Source organism: Halichoerus grypus, chromosome 2 (genome assembly GCF_964656455.1).
Source record: "Halichoerus grypus chromosome 2, mHalGry1.hap1.1, whole genome shotgun sequence".
Lineage (NCBI taxonomy): Eukaryota > Metazoa > Chordata > Mammalia > Carnivora > Phocidae > Halichoerus > Halichoerus grypus.
In genome coordinates this window covers 81,279,450-81,296,285 of record NC_135713.1, presented here as the reverse complement: position 1 = coordinate 81,296,285, position 16,836 = coordinate 81,279,450, and the positions used below count along the sequence as shown (strand labels likewise).

The following is a 16,836-nucleotide window of genomic DNA, read 5'->3' as shown; positions in this document are numbered from 1 at the left end:
ACCCAATTACCCCAACCCCTACCCACCTCCCCTCCAGCAACCCTCAGTTTATTTCCTATAGTTAAGAGTCTCTTGGGGTGCCTGGGTGGCCCAGGCAGTTAAGCGGCTGCCTTCAGCTCGGGTCATGATCCCAGGGTTCTGGGATCGAGCCCCACATCGGGCTCCCTGCTCAGCGGGGAATCTGCTTCTCCCTCTCTCTCCCCCCTGGCTCATGCGTGCTCTCGCTCTCTCTGTCAAATAAATAAATAAAATCTTAAACAAAACAAAACAAAACAAAAAACCAAACAGCACTATCTCCGAGCCAAGCATCTCTCCAGCTGCTTGTCCGAGTCTCTCTTTTTTTTTTTTTAAAGATTTTATTTATTTGACAGAGAGAGACACAGCGAGAGAGGGAACACAAGCAGGGGGAGTGGGAGAGGGAGAAGCAGGCCGCCCGTGGAGCAGGGAGCCCTTTCCTGCCACTCCCCCTGCTTGTGCACTTTCTCTCTCTGTCAAATAAATAAATAAAATCTTAAAAAAAAAAAAAAAGAATCTCTTATGGTTTGCTTCCCTCTCTGTTTTTATCTTATTTTTCCTTTCCTTCCCCTATGTTCACCTGTTGTTTCTTAAATTCCACAAATGAGTGGAATCATATGGTATTTGTCTTTCTCTGACTGATTTCACTTAGCATAATACCCTCTAGTTCTAACCATGTCGTTGCAAATGGCAGGATTTCATTCTTTTTGATGACTGGGTAATATTCCATTGTATATATAGACCACATCTTTTTTATCCATTCATCTGTCGATGGATATCTGGCCTTTTTACACATTTTGGCTATTGTGGACATTGCTGCTATAGACATTGGGGTGCATGTGCCCCTTTGAATCACTATTTTTGTATCCTTTGGGTAAATACCTAGTAGTGCAATTGCTGAATTGTACAGTAGTTCTATTTTCAGCTTTTTGAGGAACCTCCATACTGTTTTCTGGAGTGCCTGCACCAGTTCGCATTCTCACCAACAGTGCGAGACGGTTCCCCTTTCTCTGCATCCTTACCAACATCTGTTGTTTCCTGAGTTGTTCATTTTAGCCATTTTGACTGGTGTGAGGTGGTATCTCATTGTGGTTTTGATTTGTATTTCCCTGATGCCAAGGGATATTGAACATTTTTTTCATGTGTCCGTTAGCCATTTGTATGTCTTCTTTGGAGAAATGTCTGTTCATGTCTTCTGCCCATTCCTTGACAGTCAATCCTTTTAATAAAATATGTGACTGGGAAATCAATACTAGGCATGATGATTTAAATGAAAACACCAATCAAAAGACAGATGCGGTCATTAATTCTACTGAAATACCAACATTTCTATATTTGTTGCATATTTTCTAAGGATTACAATGATTGTTAAAATACAGAATGTTCTAAAGGCCAGCAGACCATTGGCCCCTCCATGTCTGAATTCTGCAGACAGCAATAGATAATATCTGGAACAGAGGGTACCTGCGCAGCTATCCAAGTCTACACCAATTAGATTAACACTTCTTCCTGACTCTTAGCCAACCACCTCATGTTCTGGAGCACTAGATTTGACTGCTCTCCTTATCATATCTTAGAGAGTAATAACTATTCTAAGTGGTCATTAAATTATCTCTTCTCCTCCTTTATTCCAACCACCACTGATGTTTCACTCCTTTTCTGTGACAGACTTTAGGAAGCACCCTGTTTATACATGCCTACATAGTTCCTGTTGTCAACATGCTTTCCTCCTTGATTTAGTTGTACCTACTTTCATACCGTGCCCACAAAGATTAAAATTACAGACCATTTTACATTTAGCATCTTTTTTTAATTTTAATTTTTCCTAATCTCTAAAAAAGGATCATTTTTATAACAATTGTGCTTTCACTCCTCTATCACCTTTGTCCATAAGAAGTCGTTTTTCATTTTGTTATTTTCCAAATTGCCCAAAAGCCACAGGTTCTGTACATACTATCATTGGGATAAGCATTATTATTATTCTTAATTTTGATATATCCATTATTAAACTTTTAATGAAGTTTATTTTCATTCTTTATCTGCTCTCTATGCCATAGCTACCCCTTATAATTTCTAATATACTACGGAAGTTTTGAAACTTTGATCTTTCTGGCTTACATAAAAATTTCCTCACTTTTGTTATATCTCATAATTATTTTATTATTTATTGGTTGCCAGGAACATTTATTCTGATGAAGAGGATGTTCAGGCTATAAGCAAATATTGCCTTCCTGTGACTAAGCTTGGGATGGGTGACTGGTCTTACATCTATCTTTTCTTTTTGATTTCATGACACTCAATAAAGAGGCCTCTTCTTTTAAATGCCTCATGTTCACACTTAATTCAGGTAAATTAAGATGATTGGGCTGGAGAAAATTCAGATGAGCTTCATCCTGGCTTTTTGTCTGGTTTAACTCCTTTTCTTCATGACTTAGCTTAGATTTTCTCTCTCCCAGGAAGCCTTCTCAAACTCCCAAAGTAGGGTTAGATGTCTCCCGTTTGCTCACTCATGTTTTAGCATTTAATACACAGTATTTAAATTATCTATATATTTATTTATCTCTCCAACTAGATGGCAATCTCCTTGAGGATGTTGTGTAAGACTCATTGTATCCTCAATGGTGGCCTCATGTCTGGCACATGGTAAGTACTAAATAATTTGTTTAGCATAAATTAATAAATAATCAGATCAGGCTTTTAAAAATCAGAAAGAGAACTGTAGTCTTTAAAAAAAAAAAAAAGGAGAGGAATTTAGATTGTAGAGCTTTTCTTATCTGCTACCACATACTCATACACACTGACATGCTGTATCACTGATGTTTTACATAATTTCAACTGCCCTCCCACTCTTAGGTTTACATTTTCAGGGCTATCAGAAGTTTTGATGAGAAAAGAGAAAGTGCATTTTTTTCCCAAAGATCTGTTCGTGTAAGGCAGAGTTTAGTATAATCTTACATAAATCAAGTTTGCTTCCAGGCCATGGAGCACTAAGACAATGAAGGTAAGATGACAGCTCAACTGGACAATTTCTTCATTAACTTTTTAGGATCAAATATCCTCATCTTTGCCATTATCCTCTCCAAAGAAAGGAGATATTTCTGGCCTCTGGTCTGAATTTTAAGAAAAGAAACTTAGAATGCTGCTAAGCTTTCTTTCAAGTCCTTACCCAGAACAGCCAATGTAACCCTCCAACAAAGTAAAAAAGGAGAGACCTTTAAGGCAACTGGTACACCATGGCAGATTTCAAGAATGCCTATGATCCCAGCAGTATGAATACCTGAGAGAGAAACTGGTGTCATGGAAATTGGTTATAACAATTTAAATTTTCAGCATTTTCTTAGCCAATATCTGAACCATCAGTTATAAAATGATTTCCAATAAGATCACTGCTGCTGAACTTTATATTTTAACCAACCTGGTTCTTTTAGAATATAGAAAGCAAAATTGTTAAACTCACAAAGCATTTTCTTTTATATAAAGAATAGCATCACATTTGGAGATAAATCTGGGTTCCAGTAATGACAATGCAACTTGCTACGTGACCTTGGAGTAATAATTTAAAACCTTCTGAGCCTCAGCTTCCTCTGTTGTGAGGATTAAATAAATAACAATGCAGTGTGCTTTAACATTGCCCACTATGCTGTTAGTGCTCAATAAATAGTAGTGATAGTTTTTGTAAGGTTCTTCATAACAGGGGTTAGCAAACTAGAGCCTGCAGGACAAATCTGCTCACCACCTGTTTTTATAAATAAAGTTTTATTGGAACACAGCCACAATCCTATGCTTATATATTGCCTATGACTACTTCTGCACTATAATGACAAGAGTTAAGTACAAGAAAGATTAATGACAGAGTTACAGCAGAGACCATATATCCCACAAAACCTAAAATATTTACTATCTGGCCCTTTACAGAAAAAGTTTGCTGACCCCTACCTATAACAGAGATTTCACTACAACTTCTAAAATAAAACATCATCTCCTTGATACTAATAAACCAAATGAGCCTCCTTGGCTTTCTGTTCATAGAGTCCAAAATCACCCGACAAGATAGACCAAAATTGTTTTCATAGGGTAAAAAAAAATTTAAGAGCATTTTAAGGGTTTTCAGTATACTTAAAACTGTTACTAAATGCAGTATATTCAGTTTCACAAAGAAAATGACTAATCTCATGGCACTTCCTCTTCATCTATCCTCAATAGTGATGTGCCATGGCTAAAAATAATAATAGAGACGGCTAAGCAAAATAATATGCGCCTGGGTGATTCAGTTGGTTAAACGTCCAACTCCTGATTTTGGCTCAGGTCATGATCTCAGGGTCATGAGATCAAGCCCCATGTCTGGCTCCATGCTGGGGGTGGAGCCTGCTTAAGATTCTCTCTCTCCCTCTCCTTCTATCCCTTCCCCCAGCTCTCACAAAATTCAACTCTTTATAACAACCTGATAGCTTAAGTATACTATTTGCATAGCTCAATTCTAGGCTTACTCAAATAGACAAGAAGGCAGATATATTAGTCTGGGTTCTCCAGAAAAATAGAACCACTAAATGAGAGAGAAAAAAGATTTAAAATAATGACTTGGCTCATGTGATTATAGAGGCTGAAAGGTGCCAAGATCTGCAGTCAGCAAGCTGTAGACTCAGGACAGTCAACAGTGTAGTTCCAGTCCAAGTCCAAAGTCCTAAGAACCAGAAAGGCCAATGGTATAAGTTCTAGTCTGAAAACCAGCAGGTTTGAGACCCAAAAAGACAGAGCCTATTTCTCAGATCCAGTCTCAAAAGGAAAAGATCTATGTGCCAGCTTAAGCATTCAGGCAGAAGGAGCTCCTTCTTACACACTTTTTTTGTTCTATTCATATCTTCAACTGATTACATGAGGCCCACCTAAATTAGGGAGAGCAATCATTTTTTCTTATTCAAGTATAATTACCATACAGTATTACACTAATTTCAGGTGTACAATATAGTGATTCAACAATTCTATACATTATTCAATGCTCATCAAGATAAGTGTGCTCTTAATCCTCTTTTTCTACTTCACCCATACCTCCACCCACCTCCCCTCTGACAAACACATGTGTTCTATGTATTTTGGAGTCTGTTTTGTCTTTTTTTTCTTTGTTTATTCCTTTTTGTTTCTTAAATTCCACATGAGTGAAATCATATGGTGTTTGTCTTTCTCTGACTTATTTAGCATTATACCCTCTAGATCCATTCATGTTGCTACAAATGGCAAGATTTAACTTTATGGCTAATATTCCATCATATATACACATATCATATCTTCTTTATACATTTATCTGTCGACGAATACAGAGTTGCTGCTCTATATTGGTTATTGTAAACACTGCTGCAATAAACATAGGGTGCATGTATCTTTTCAAATTAGTGTTTTAATATTCTTTGGGTAAATACCTGGTAGTGGGATTACTGGATCATATGGTAATCTTATTTTTAATTTTTTGAAGAACCTCCATACTGTTTTCCACAATATTTGTACCAGCTTGCATTCCCACCAACAGTGCATGAGGGTTCCTTTTTCTCCACAACTTCACCAACACTTGTTCTTTCTTGTGTTTCTGATTTTAGCCTTTTTTTTTTTTTTTTTTTTTTTTTTTGACAGAAAGAGAGAGAGAGCACAAGCAGGGGGAGCAACAGAAGGACAGGGAGAAGCAGGCCCCCCGCTAAGCAGGGAGCCTGATGCAAGGCTAGATCCTAGGACCCTGGGATCATGACCTGAGCCAAAGACAGATGCTTAACCGACTGAGCCACCTGGTTTTGACTTGCATTTCCCTGATGATTAGTGATGTTGAGCATCTTTTCACACATCTGTTGGCCATCTGTATGTCTTCTTTGGAGAAACATCTGTTCATATGTTCTGCCCTTTTTTTTTTTATGATCTATTTATTTGAGAGAGACAGGACAAATGGGGAGAGGAGCAAAGGGAGAGGAAGAGAGAATCTCAAGCAGACTCCCCACTGAGAGCGTGAAGCCCGACTCAAGGCTCAATCCCATGACCCTGAGATCATGACCTGAGCCAAAATCAAGAGTCAGCTGCTTAACTGACTGAGCCCCAAGGCACCTCCTGCCCATTTTTAATTGGATTATTTGGTTTTTGGGGTGTTACGTTATATAAGTTCTTTAAATATTTTAGATACTAACCCTTTATTTGATATGACATTTACAAATATCTTCCCCCATTCAGTAGGTTCTCTTTTAGTTTGGTTGTTTCCTTTGTTCTGCCAAAGCTTATTATTTCGATGTGGTCCCAACAGTTTATTTTTGTTTTTTCCTCTTGCATCAGGAGACATAACTAGAAAAGTGTTGCTGCAGCCGATGTCAGAGAAATTACTGCCTGGCTCTCTTCTAGGATTTTACAGTTTCAGGTCTTATACTTAGGTCTTTAATTCATTTTGAGTTTATTTTTTGTGTATGGTGTAAGAAAGTGGTCCAGTTTCATTCTTTTGTGTGTAGCTGTCCAGTTTTCTCAATACCATTTGTTGAAGAGACTGTCTTTTTCCCATTGCATATTCTTGCCTCCTTTGTCATAGATTGATTATATAATCATGGGTTTGTCTCTGGACTGTTCTGTTCCATTGATCTAGGTGGGTGTCTATTTTTGTGCCGGTACCATACTGGGTTTTTTTTAAGATTTTATTTATTTGAGAGAGTGCGTGCATGTGTACAAGCAGGGGGCAGGGGCAGAAGGAGAGGGAGAAGCAGACTCCCCACTGAGTGGGGAGCCTGACAAGATACTTGATCCCAGGACCCCGAGATCATGACCTGAGCCAAAGGCAGATGCTTAACTGACTGAACCACCCCAGTGCCCCACCATACTGTTTTGATTACTACAGCTGTCTAGTATATCTTGAAATCTGGAATTGTGGTCCCTCCAACTTTGTTCCTCTTTCTCAAGATTGCTTTGGCTATTCAGGGTCTTTTGTGGTTCCATACAAATTTTAGGATTATTTGGCCTAGTTCTGTGAAAAATGTTGGTATTTTGATAGAGATTGCATTAACTCTGTAGATTGCTTTGGGTAGCATGGACATTTCCACAATATTGGTTCTTCCAATCCCTGAGAATGGAATATCTTTCCATTTGTTTGTGTCATCTTCAATTTCTTTCATCAATATTTTATAGTTTTCAGAGTTGAGATGTTTCACCTCCTCGGTTAAATTTATTCCTATTTTTATTATTTTTGGTGCAATTGTAACTGGGATTGTTTTCTTAATTTCTCTTTCTGCTAATTCATTATTAGTGTATAGAAATGGAAAAGATTTATATGTACTAATTTGTATTCTACTACTTTACTGAGTTCATTTATCATTTCTAGGAGTTTTTTGGTGGAGTCCTTAGGGTTTTCTATAATAGTATCATGTCATCTGCAAATAGTGACAGTTTTACTTCTTCCTTACCAATCTACATGACTTTTATTACTTTTTCCTTTTCTGATTGCTGTGGCTAGGACTTCCAGTTGACTGTGTTGAATAAAAGTGGTGCAAGTAGACATCCTTGTCCTGTTCCTGACCTTAGAGGAAAGCTCTTTTTTCACCACTGAGTATGATGTTAGTTGTGAGTTTTTCATATATGGCCTTTATTATGTTGACATATGTTCCCTCCAAACCTACTTTGTTGAGAGCTTTTATCATGAAGGATGTTGTACTCTGTCAAGTGCTTTTTCTGCTCCTATTGATATGATCATAAGGTTTCTATCCTTTCTCTTATTGATGTAATGTATCACATTGATTGATTTGTGAATACTGAATTATGCCTTTATTTCTGGAATAAATCCCACTTGATTGCAGTGAATGATTTTTTAATGCATTGTTGCATTTTGTTTGCTCATATTTTGATTTTTGCATCCATGTTCATCAGAGATACTAGCCTGAGTTTTGTTTTGTTTTGCAGTGTCTTTATCTGGTTTTGGTATCACGGTAACGCTGGCCTCACAGAAGAAATTTGGAAGCTTTCCTTCCTCTTTCACTGTTGGTAATAGTTTGAGAAGGACAGGCATTAACTCTCCTTTAAATGTTTGAATGAGGGGGCGCCTGGGTGGCTCAGTCGTTATCTGCCTTCGGTTCAGGTCATGATCCCAGGGTTCTGGGATCAAACCCCACATCGGGTTCCCTGCTCAGTGGGAAGCCTGCTTCTCCCTCTCCCGCTCCCCCTGCTTGTGTTCCCTCTCTCACTGTCTAGCCCTGTCAAATAAATAAAATCTTTAAAAAAAAAAAATGTTTGAATGAATTCACCCATGTAGCCATCTGATCCTGGACTTTTATTTGCTGAGAGTTTTTTGATTACTGATTCAATTCCATTGCTAATAACCGGTGTGTTCAAATTTTCTATTTTTTCCTGATTCAGTTTTGGAAGGTAGTATTACTAGGAATTCATCCTTTTCTTCTAGGTTGTCCAATTTGTTGGCATATAATTATTCTTAACATTCTCTTATAATCCTTTTTATTTTTTGTGGCGTCAGTTGTTATTTGTCCTCCTTCACTTCTGATTTTATTTACTTGAGTCCTCTCTTTTTTGATGAGTCTGGCTAACAGTTCATCAATTTTGTTATTCTTTAAAAACAAAAAAACAAAAAACAGCAATCTTCTTTACCCAGCCTAACAATTCAAATGTTAATGTTAATCTCATCCAAAATAACCTTCAGAGACACACCCAGAATAATGTCTGACAAAATATCTGGGCACCTTGTGACCCACTCAAATTGACACATAAAATTAACCATCACAGCAGGCAGGCAGCTGAGAACAAACACTTCTATCAAGTAGAAAATATAGGAATGATTCTCATATACACAAATATATTCTGTAAAAACTTTTTTATTGCTGCTACATAAATGGATACAAAACTTAGGATTTAAAAAACTACTTATATAAAATGTCTAAGGGAGCAATTCTACACACTAGAAAACTAGGATTCAATATAAGAATTAGTACTTCCTGAAACTACAATATGTAAACAAGCATATTCATGACAAAACAGTAAAATTTACCCAGGGCTTCTTGAAAATAATGGGTTATTATAAAACTAGATAACCCTCATTTCTTGTAAGCATCATAAAGTAAACCACACCAAAAGCTCTCATTAAATCTGAACAGAGTCTATATTTAACAAAATATTCTCTTTCTTTCACCTAACACTCCAAATATGTGGTATAATTGTTAAGACCTAGTTATAGCCACAACATAGATCACCTTACCTTTCTCCTTTGTTACTTAACTCAGTAGGAAATGTATTTTAACCTTATAAAATACTAACACCAAACCATTCATTAACTATCTTTTCCTAATGGTCACATCCTAATGTGTTTATTAAACCTAACATTTCTTCACTTTTACTTGAGAGATAATAAAAAGGTACTATGATTATTGAAATTAATCAATTACAGACAATTTATTATAAATCTCACCACTTTATAACAATTTTATTGTAAATCTTACACAAGAGCAAGTGTTTCTACAGAATTACAGTATTTTCTGCTCTACTGTTTTGAATCCAGCAGAGTAAACACAACCTAAGGAATTCTATTTTGAGAGGCCTGCTGGCATTACTGGTTATTGTTTTGCATAAACAAAGAGATACCTATTGGAGCTGTGTACTAAGACCAAATATCAAATTGCTGGAGTGGGAGGCACCTAAAGGAAACAACTTTTTAAAGACCCTTCTCTGTTCATCAACAAAAATAAATAAAAGACAAAATATCATGTCTGTATTTCTGGGAGATTAGTGGTCCAACCTGGAATTTCAGCAGATAGTTCTGATAAACCATTAAAAGTGTCTTAGTAGACTAGTAACCTCAAAAAACTTGCTTTGCAACATATCAAGATCTGTGAAGTTGGAGCACTTGGGTGGCTCAGTCAGTTGAGTGTCTGACTCGTGGTTTCAGTTCAGGTCATGATCTCAGGGTCATGAGATCCAGGCCTGTATCAGGCTCCATGCTCAGCAGGGAGTCTGCTTGAGTTTCTCTCTCCCTCTCCCTGTGTCCCTCCCCCGCCTCTCTCTAAAATAAATAAATAAAATCTTTTTTTTTTTTTTAATTTTATTATGTTACGTTTGTCACCATACAATACATCATTGGTTTTTGATGTGGTGATCCACGATCCATTGTTTTCATATAACACCCAGTGCTCCATGCAGTACGTGCCCTCCTTAATACCCATCACCGGGCTAACCAATCCCTCCTCCCCCCTCCCCTCTAAAACCCTGTTTGTTTCTCAGAGTCCATAGTCTCTCATGGTTCATCTCTCCCTCCAAATCCCCCTCCCCATTTTTCCCTTCCTTCTCCTAATGTCCTCCATGCTATTCCTTATGTTCCACAAATAAGTGAAACCATATGATAATTGACTTTCTCTGCTTGACTTATTTCACTTAGCATAATCTCCTCCAGTCCCATCCATGTTGATGTAAAAGTTGGGTATTCATCTTTTCTGATGGCTGAGTAATATTCCATTGTATATATGGACCACATCTTCTTTATCCATTCATCTGTTGAAGGGCATCTCAGCTCTTTCCACAGTTTGGCTATTGCGGACATTGCTGCTATGAACATTGGGGTGCATATGGCCCTTCTTTTCACTACATCTGTGTCTTTGGGATAAATACCCAGTAGTGCAATTGCTGGGTCATAAGGTAGCTCTATTTTTAAATTTTTGAGGCACCTCCACACTGTTTTCCAAAGTGGCTGTACCAACTTGCATTCCCACCAACAGTGTAAGAGGGTTCCCCTTTCTCCACAACCTCTCCAACATTTGTTGTTTCTTTCCCTGTCCATTTTTGCCATTCTAACTGGTGTAAGGTGGTATCTCAATGTGGTTTTGATTTGGATTTCCCTGATGGCTAATGATGATGAACATTTTTTCATGTGTCTGTTAGCCAAATAAATAAAATCTTTTAAAAATTTTTTAAAAAGATCTGTGAAGCACATTCTAAACATAAATGTTCATTTTATATAACTCTTGTCTGGAATTTTAAGTTAGGAATGGAGGAACATACACATCCTAAACTTTTTAATTTCTGAATTTAGCAAAACCCAAAACACATTTGGTTAAAGTTTATTTTAATCCATTTCTCAAAATTTATATGCTCCAGGTATACTTCAAAAGCAATTTATTTCATGTGTTTCTCATTTACACTTTGCTCATCAAAAGTTTATTTTTTGTAAGAGCTGGTTCTTCTCTAAGATGCCTTATGAGGTTTAGTTTTATAACACTTCAAACCACTCTTATTTTGAAGAGAGAAAGTTGCTCGGAAACCCTGTACTTCAAAATTACTAATTTGGCTCAAACAAAGTCTTCAGCTGGCAAAATATTTCCAAACTCTCAACCAACTTTTAACATTTTTTATAACTCCACAGCTCCAGATATAGCTACAATGTAACTGAATGGGATATATCACCATCATCTATGCAGCATTTCCAAAATTGTGTTCTCAAGAGGTGTAAAGAGGTGTTCATGGATAGAAAATGGTTAGGAATGTTAGTCAAATAACTGTTGGAAATGTTGAGTTAAACAAAATCAAACAGGTTTCTTTGCTAAAAGATTTTCCAGAACCTTTATGTACATAATGAATATTTAAGAGAGAAATATAGGAAGCAATGTTTCCCAAATTTATTTAACAATGGAACTCTTTTAACAAACCTCTTAACATACTGTAGGACATTAATGTTCTGTAAAACAATTTGTAAAGCTGATCGTTGCGATTTCTAACACTAGGGAAGTGACTGCAATTATGATATTCTACCTGTATCTGTCACTAGTGAATGTAATAATCTAGCAAATATTTTCAGGAAGATGATAGTCCAGTTATTTAAAAAATACTCCTAGTTGGCCAACAACACATGAAAAGATGCTCATCATCACTTATCAGGTAAATGCAAGTCAAAAGCACAATGAGATACCACCTCCCACCTGTCAGAATGGCTAAAATCAACAACATAAGAAACAACAGGTGTTGGCAAGGATATGGAGAAAGAGGAACACCCATGCACTGTTGGTAGGAATGCAATCTGGGGCAGCCACTGTGGAAAACAGTATGAAAGTTTCTCAAGAAGCTGAAAACATAACTACCTTATGATCCAGCAACTGCACTACTGGGTATTTACCCGAAGAATACAAGAACACGAACTCAAATGGATAAATGCACCCCTGTGTTTATAGCAGCATAATTTACAATATGAAAGAAGCCCAACTGTCCATCAATTGATGAATGGACAAAGAAGATATGGTATATATATATACAATGGAATATTATTCAGCCATAAAGAAGAATGCAATCTTGACATTTGCAATGACATGAATGGAGCTAGAGAATATAATGCTAAGCAAAATAGGTCAGTCAGAGAAAGATAAATGCCATATGATTTCACTCATATGTGGAATTTAAGAAAGAAAACAAGCAAAGGGAAAAAAATGAGAGCGAGGAATCAAGAAACAGACTCTTAATTATAGAAAACTGATGGTTACTAGAGGGGAGGTGGGTGGGAGGATAGGTAGTTGATGTACTTGTCCTGATAAGCACAGGATGATGTCTGGAAGTACTGAATCACGATATTATATACACCTGAAACTAATATAAAACTATATATTAACTACCTGGAATTAAAATAAAATAGTAACTTAAAATAATTAAAATAAAAACTTAAAATTAAAAAAATACAAATACAAACAAGAAAGAAAAATACTCCTAGTTAAGACAGAATCACCAATTACTCCATTTTAACAAAATAGGAACAAATTGGAAATCTGAGTTGATTAACATAATGATGACAACCTGGCAACCATATTAAAAAGACTATCTTAAATTTAATTCACAGAAGTTTTTTAGATATTTGAAGAAAACTGACAGCATAGAATTCTTGGTGAATTAAAAGTGTAATATATAGTTATTTCTTGATTATGACTACAACAAATTTACTTCTAAATTGGCTTCTCCCTACAATGAGATGTCACCTCCAATGAGGAATACAAACATTTCAGAATCATACTTCCCTTTTCCCTTCCAAGCACATGGGATATGCTCAGCCAATACAAAGTAATTTAAATATTAACTTAATCAATACATAATTTTGACATGATTAAGCACACTTGAGGGCTTATGGCTGAAGTTTCTGAAGGGGAAGACTTTATTGACATGTATTTACACAACTGAAAGGTAATTTTAGTGTGTCTCAAAAATCACATAATGCATTCCAAAGATCCCTAGAAATTAATTTAAAATTACCTAGTGTTTTATATAATGCATACCACATCTTGTCTTCAATTATAAAGATAACTAAAAACTGTTTCTATTAAAAAATATACTGCTTTAAAGCAATTAATTGGAATACATTAAAATTTTATTAAAATTCATAGATATTTTATCAAAAGTACAAAAAAACGATAATAACATAGTTACTTTTGAAGAACATTAACAAAACAGTTTGACAAGGACTTTGACTTCCACCCATGAAGGAAAACAGCTATGGAAATTGCCCTATAATTGTAAATATTAGAAAACTGAATAAAATATATAAAACAAGTTTTCAGACAGTGGGTAACACACAGCATAGAACTACAATTACTGAAAGAAGGAAAACAAACTAGTTGAGCCCTCCAGCTGCCCTTACTACCTGGAAGCATTTTCCAGGCTTAAGAGCAAAGACAGGGAATACAAACAGGGCCTTAAGCAATTAGCTTAAGAGATAGACAGAAAGGCATCTGGGTAATCTGACACAGCTAGAATCTGTGGGGCAGGAGGTAGCTAAACAGAAAGAGAGCTCTGAAGATGTGCAGAGGATCTCCCCAAATCTTTGCCGGAATACTAATCTGCATAGGCATAAAGTCAAACACCCCAAGGCAAAGGAAAGAAACACCAAAAAACAACACATCAAACAATTCCCATAGTCATACTTAGCTAAGAATAGTTCCTAAAGGCCAGAGTGGAGAGACAACTTAACACATGAAGTATCAGTAGAGTCTGCATTGAGACGAACTTAGCAAATTTAAGTTAGTGAGACTAACAGCTAGACTAAAGGCTTCTCTAGAAACTGTAACAAAGTTCAAAAGCAAACTACTAAAGTATAAACTGATCCCAAGTAATTTAATTGCATGCCAGAACAAAATCCAACATTCTTTAAAGAATATAACAAAATCCAGGGCACCTGGGTGGCTCAGTCATTAAGCGTCTGCCTTCGGCTCAGGTCATGATCCCAGGGTCCTGGGATCAAGTCCCACATCGGGCTCCCTGCTCCACGGGAAGCTTGCTTCTCCCTCTCCTACTCCCCCTGCTTGTGTTTCTGCTCTCACTATGTCTCTCTCTGTCAAATAAGTAAATAAAATCTTAAAAAAAAAAAAAAAAAAAGAATATAACAAAATCCAGCACCCAGCATCATAAAATACATTATGTCTGGTATCTGATCAATAAGATTAAAGAAGTAGGAAAATATGGCCCATAACCAGATAAAAAGTAATCCATAGAAACATAAAGAAGAAAAAAAAAATCAACAGAATGACAGAGATGGTGGCATTAGCAGAAAGGTAGATTAAAACAACTATCGTATGTTCCTTAAGTTCAAGCAGGTAGTGAAAAACATGAACATATCAAAGAAAGATATAGGGTATTTTTAAAAAGACTCAAATTCTAGAAATGAAAGATAAAATCTGAAATGAAAATTATACTGGGTGGGATAAATCACCAAATAAAGATCACCGAAAAACAAAAACAAAACAACAAAAAAAACCCCGTGAACTCGAAGACAGCAAACCATCCCAAATGAAGCACAAACAGAAAAAGACCTCACAAAATGAATGGAGATTCAGTTACCTGTAGGAAAATATCGTGCAGACTAATATACATGTAACTGTAGTCCCAGGGGGAATTAAGATAAGAGAAAAATATTTTTTTAATAATCACCGGGGCGCCTGGGTGGCTCAGTCGTTAGGCGTCTGCCTTCGGTTCAGGTCATGATCCTAGGGTCTTGGGATCGAGCCCTGCATCGGGCTCCCTGCTCGGCCAGGAGCCTGCTTCTCCCTCTCCCACTCCGCCTGCTTGTGTTCCCTCTCTAGCTGTCTTTCTCTCTCTCTGTCAAATAAATAAAATAAAATCTTTAAAAAAAAAAAAAATCACCATAAATTTTCTAAATTTGGTGAAAAATATAAATCCACAGATAAAGAAAACTCATGAAATCCTGAGTAGAATAAACCTAAAGAAAACCACAAGTGACATCACAAACCACAACATAATCAGGCTGTCAGAAACAAGAAATAAAGAGAGAGTCTGTAAAGCAGCCAGAGAGAGAGAGAGAGAGAGAGAAAAGACATTTTGTGCAGGACAATAAAGGTAAGAATGATGGAGAACTTCTCATCAAAAACTAAGCAAGCCACAAGACAATGGAGTGACAACTTTAAAGTACTGAAAATAAAAACAAACCCAAAAATGAATTCTGTACCCAGAAGAAATATCTTCAAAAAATGAGGGCAAAATAAAGACCCTTTGTAGACAGGTAAATACTGCCTGAAATCAATGCTAGCAAACTGGCACTATAAGAAATGCTAAAGTAAGCCCTTCATCCTGAAGAAATGATACCAGAGGGAAATGTAATTTTACAAAAAGGATTGGAAGTATCAGAAATGTAAATGTGTAAGTAAAAATAACAGACAGTTTTTCACATTTTTTAATCTCCTTCAAAGATAACTGATATTTAAGTCAAAACAATTACAATGTATTATAGGATTTATAAAATATGAATAAGTTAAATATATGACAATAGCACTGTTGTAAAGTTCTTACCCAAATGTGAAGTGGTATAATATTATTTACGGGTGGACTCTGATGCGTGAAAGAGATATATTTTAAACCCACAGTAATCACTAGAATTTTAAAGCAAAGAGGTAGATAGCTAATAAATAAACAAAACAGAGGATGAGATAAATAGAAAAAATATTAAGATGATATATTTACAACCACATCAATAATTAAATTAGAGGTTGCCAGACTGGGTTTAAATTAAGGAAGGAAAAAAAATAGAAAATCTACTTGAAATACAAAGACACACATAGTTCAAAAGTAAAAAGTGCAACAGATATACCATATAAGCACTAGCCAAAAGAAAGCTGGAGAGTCTGTATTGATATCAAATAGGGTAGACTTCAGATCAAGGCATATGACCAAGGATAAAAATAAACATTTCATAATGATAAAGGATTCCTGCATCAAGAACACAAAACAATATTAAAGATGTACGCACCTAATAACTGGGCACGTAAATACATGAAGCAAAATTAATAGACTTGAAAAAATTAGACAACTTTGCAATTATAGCTAGAGATTTTAATGCCCCTCTCACAGTAAGTGGAAAGAATACACAGAAAATCACTAAGGCTATCAATACTATCGACCAACTTGACTTAATTGACATGTATAGAACCAACAACACTACAACTAACAATAGCAAAATATACATTCTTTTGAAGTAATTATGAAATACTCACCAAAACATCTCATAAACTGGGCCATAAAAAAGGTTTCAATAAAATTTAAAATAATTAATATGCAAAGTAAGTTCTCTGCACTCAACAGAATTAAAATTACAAATCGATAACAATAAAATATTTGGAACACCTTCCACTTTAAGAAAAAGAAAAATAAAGAGCAAATTAAATTGAAAATTAGCAGAAGGAAGAAAATAATAAAGAGTAGAAAGCAGTAAAATAGAAGAAGGTCTAACAATAAAGAAAACCTGATAAAATAAAAAGCTGGGTCTTCAAAAGATTGATAAAAATGATAAACTAGTTAGACTAGTCAAGGAAAAAAGAGAAGATACAAATTACCAAT

The 16,836-nt window shown here is 35.9% G+C and overlaps 1 long non-coding RNA gene across 12 annotated transcripts in view; it reads right to left on the bottom strand.

The window, feature by feature from the left end:
- Positions 1 to 16,836, bottom strand: part of LOC118536848 (uncharacterized) — a 661,957-nt gene that overhangs the window by 535,954 nt on the left and 109,167 nt on the right. The window contains exon 8 of one of the 12 annotated variants that reach the window (XR_013445700.1): positions 13,191 to 15,084. The exons of the other annotated variants lie outside the window; for them this stretch is intronic. This is a non-coding gene — a long non-coding RNA (uncharacterized LOC118536848). Of the gene's footprint in view, positions 1 to 13,190; positions 15,085 to 16,836 lie in introns of those variants that run through there. 12 annotated transcript variants of the gene reach the window in all.